Genomic DNA, 4,515 nt, shown 5'->3' on the forward strand with positions numbered 1-4,515 from the left:
TTGTTAAATTATCTAATAATTCGTTAGCAATCAGATATCAAAAATATGTGCCTTAAAAGTCAATGAAGATAACATCAGCCTTAAAACTAAAAACAAAAGAAATCTCTGTTAAATCAACCGGCGTGAAACAGCGCTTGCGCTGTGTTTCGCCGAGTGAGTGAGTTTACCGGAGGCCCAATTCCCTACCCTATTCTCTTCCCTACCCTCCCCTATTCCCTTCCCTTCCCATCCCTACCCTCCCTTTTTACCCTTTTCCCTCTTAAAAGGCCGGCAACGCACCTGCAGCTCTTCTGATGCTGTGAGTGTCCATTGGCGATGGAAGTTGCTTTCCATCAGGTGACCCGTTTGCTCGTTTGCCCCCTCATTTCATAAAAACAAAATCTATTTAGGAGCTACGGATCTTAATTAAAAATAAAAATAAAAGTCGTTTCGCAAAAGAGGCTTTAATGGTCATTTCTTTTCGTTGATACGTACCATATAGTTTAGAGTGCAGACTATTAAATTATAATCAAGTTCCTTCAGAGGTTCAACAATGTCACAATCGCTTTGATATAAGTAAAGGTAAGATAAGAAAATACTAAATAATAATTATTATGCCATAAAGCTTACCCATAAACTAGGAGTGTTTGTTCCTAACTACACTTGTGTGACTGAAAATAAATTAAAAATGTTTATTTCTGCCCGCGGCTATTAAATTAATAGGCTTTTAGTGTTTATAGATAGATAAATTATGTGTCTGTTGTTTTGCATGGGTAATATCGTTTTAGTGCATTAGATTTATAAAGTTTATATATAAATTTCACGACAGTTTACTGCCATAAGAGGTTTTATTCGTCCTAAAGTATGAATATAGGATTTAACAAGAGGAGTTACCAAGTCGAGAGCAGGAATTAAACTTTACATAAACAGTTTAACTGTCATAACTTTTCTTATTTTATTTTGTAATATAATGAATATGTTATAAAAGCAAACGTGTACATAATATGCAATGACGAAGTAAAAGTGTGCCTACGCTCCTTCACTTTGAATCCCGGGACAAGACATAGGGCTCTAAGATTGTTTTTATTGTTGCAAAATATACGGCAACGAATTGATACGCATGTGTTAGAAAATGAAATAAGAATATAGAATTGAGATTATAATAGTAACAATTAAACAAAGGAATAAAGAAATTACAATAATTTGAAAAGTAAGGTTATCAAAAATGTGGCAAATAACTAGGTTATTTAGCTGTACCTCGAAGAAGATGAAAGTATTTGTAATCTGTGAAATATGCACCTCGAAGTAGATAAAAATGATTATTATCTGTGAAACATGATAAGAAAGTTTTGGTTCATTTAGATACTTATTTATCTAATTATCGACACTTAATGTTTATTTCAGTTAGAAGTTGTTATTTATATTATTGATTCAATTAAAGATATATTATAAATGTATTGTTCGAAATATCTAGGATATTTCGAACATAAATACTTAAATGAGAAATAAAACGTTTTGAGGGCTGAAACAATTTATTGTCCAATAGAAATTTTATGGTTGGCTGATTGGATAAAGGGAATATTTCCGGTCAAATTAAAATAATATTTAATAATTAAAATATTATACAAGATATAATATTGACTTATTATTGATTGGTCAATGGGTTTAACCAATAGATGGAAATATCCCCTGGTCAAAGCCAAACCCGGGATATAATATAAGCCATAGAAAATCGTGATTGGGTCACTTTTCCCTGGTGACCTGGAGACGACTGAACAGTGAGTTAAGTACTTTTCTATTGTAATTATTATCCGCCATATTTTATTGTATTTGTGTTGCTTTGTGTTTATTAGGTGGATAATATTACTTAAATGTTATTTGATTTTTGGTCATGCCTTTGCTATTATTGTTAGTGACTTGATTGTTGTGTGTACTGTGTTCTGTATTGTAATTTATACTGTTGAAAAGAATATTTAGACCCACCGAGTTTCTTGCTGGTTCTTCTCGGTGGGAAGGTCACTGAACCAGTGGTAGGGCCTTGGACCGACAATAAACATATTCTATCGTCTATATATTTTTTATTTAACTACCCTCACTTCTGATGACCATATTCTTTAATGTTAATTATCAGTTAATTTTGATATTTCTAACCTTTGAGTAAGTAATTATTACATAGAGTCGTCCTATTTCTGTCACATGCATGCATGTATGAACATTGAATTAGCTAGAAACATCCAGTAATGTGAAATATAATGTTCCGTATAAACAGAGCATAAATAACTAAATTTCATTAATGATCAATAATTATGTGAATAAACAAATGATCGATACATCAATATCCCACACTGCTGGTGCGTGAAGTCGCGTGATGATGCACAGATGACACTTTTCACATCATCCCACTGTCCCACCGTCCCACGCCGCTCCACATAATTTGTCAAACATAATTGTTTTATTACCGACAAATAATTGATGTCAAAACAAATTGTAATTGTTTATTGCTGCGTTTAAATGATGTATTCTCACGCTATTTACGCGCTGGAGTTCCAAGAGAATAAACCCACGCTTAGTAACGGAAAGTTCGGTGGATTAAATGTGATATTTTTAAGTTACTATGACTTTTGAATCAATAATTGTGGCCAATAAATGACGCCGCAACTTCGTTGTTCCAAAATTCATCTATCGCACGGGAACCGTACATTTTTGGGATAAAAAGTATCTTATGTCCTTTTCTGGGACTCATAGTATCACCACACCAAAATTTTAGCAAAATCGGTTCAGCGGTTTAGGCGTGAAGAGTTAACAGACAGACACACTATTAGTATGGAGTGTGCGAGTGAATTAGCAAGTCTTCATCATTTAAAAAATGTCCCATGCACTATATTGTTATGTTTTATAATATAGTGCATGGGACATTTTAGATGTTCATTCGGCATTCCTGTAGCATAGTCGGCCTAGGCCAGAGGAATGAACTGTTCAAAACGTCTAGGACACACCATGAGCAGGTTTCGTCACAATATTTTTCTTAGCCATAGCATAGAACTTGCACCCTCTAGATTTTTCTGTATTTTATACTTATATAGAGTCTAGATTATAAACCACAGGTGTACAGTATACTCCCAATGGGCCACCATGCTCTAATTTTTTCAAAAAAATTATAATAATGGGTGCCAGACGATGGACAGCGCCGCCGTGGCCGGCCTCGAAAAAGATGGCGCGATGACCTAGACAAAATATACGAGCCAGGTTGGTCTACGGCTGCGTTGGATCGAGAGGATCGGAAGACTTTGGGGGAGGCCTCTACCCAGCAGTAGGACAGCATAGGCTCTTAAAAAAACAAAAAGTACTACTCTAAATTTTTTTTTTTAATGAAATAAGGGGGCAAACGAGCAAACGGGTCACCTGATGGAAAGCAACTTCCGTCGCCCATGGACACTCGCAGCATCAGAAGAGCTGCAAGTGCGTTGCCGGCCTTTTAAGAGGGAATAGGGTAATAGGGGAGGGTAGGGAAGGGAATAGGGTAGGGGTTAGGGGATTGGGCCTCCGGTAAACTCACTCACTCGGCGAAACACAGCGCAAGCGCTGTTTCACGCCGGTTTTCTGTGAGAACGTGGTATTTATCCGGTCGAGCCGGCCCCTTCGTGCCGAAGCATGGCTCTCCCACGTATAAATACAGCATGCTACTATTGTCACCATAATAAGTAATGTAAAATATAGAATCCAAAAATCGAACAAAAACAAGTTATAAAATAAAAACAAAGATGTATGTTTTACAACAGATTTTGTTTGATCATAATAATTATGTTAAGTAAACAATGACATAAGTTTAGGCTTGACACAGTATTACGACAGAATATAGAACAGGCCTATTAAATATATCTGTTTTACACATCACAATTTAACATAATCTGAAGCAATGCTATCGACACAGTAGTAAACTGTTCGACTTTAGATAAAAATAATTGATTTAACATCTAATCTAAGATTTGGAGCATTTAAGGTTTATATCTTTTTTATCAGTATGTTTTGATTCGATTCAAGAGATCACTCAACGCTTGTTGACATTGCGAAATTATATTGAGGCTGTTTCTTAAGTGACGTAGTTTGAGTTGACGATAAAGCGACGTTAAAAAAGGATGAAAAGGATAATTTGTTTTATCAAATAACAACTTATAAGGGAGATGTAAGATATTTCCCTAAAAATAACTACACATTTGTTATTTAGAAGTGTAATCATTACGTAAAAAAACGGTATTTTTTTATTTTCTTATTTTTTTCTATAAATTCTCATTTTTTTGATAAATAAAAAAAATAACAAAAAAAGAAAAGACTAGCTCTTACTGTCAAAAAAATGTTTTAATTTATCGGATTTATTAACTATAACAAATACGAACTAAATGTTAGCACCATTGGGGGATATATTATACGGCATCGTAATAGACAATATTCCTCCCCAAAGTTAATGTGTCGATAGTTGGACAAAAAATACATTAGCTATTTACGGAACCAATTACCTTCCCACAGGTCATATCCGGT

The sequence above is a fragment of the Aricia agestis genome, chromosome 7 (assembly GCF_905147365.1).
Source record: "Aricia agestis chromosome 7, ilAriAges1.1, whole genome shotgun sequence".
Lineage (NCBI taxonomy): Eukaryota > Metazoa > Arthropoda > Insecta > Lepidoptera > Lycaenidae > Aricia > Aricia agestis.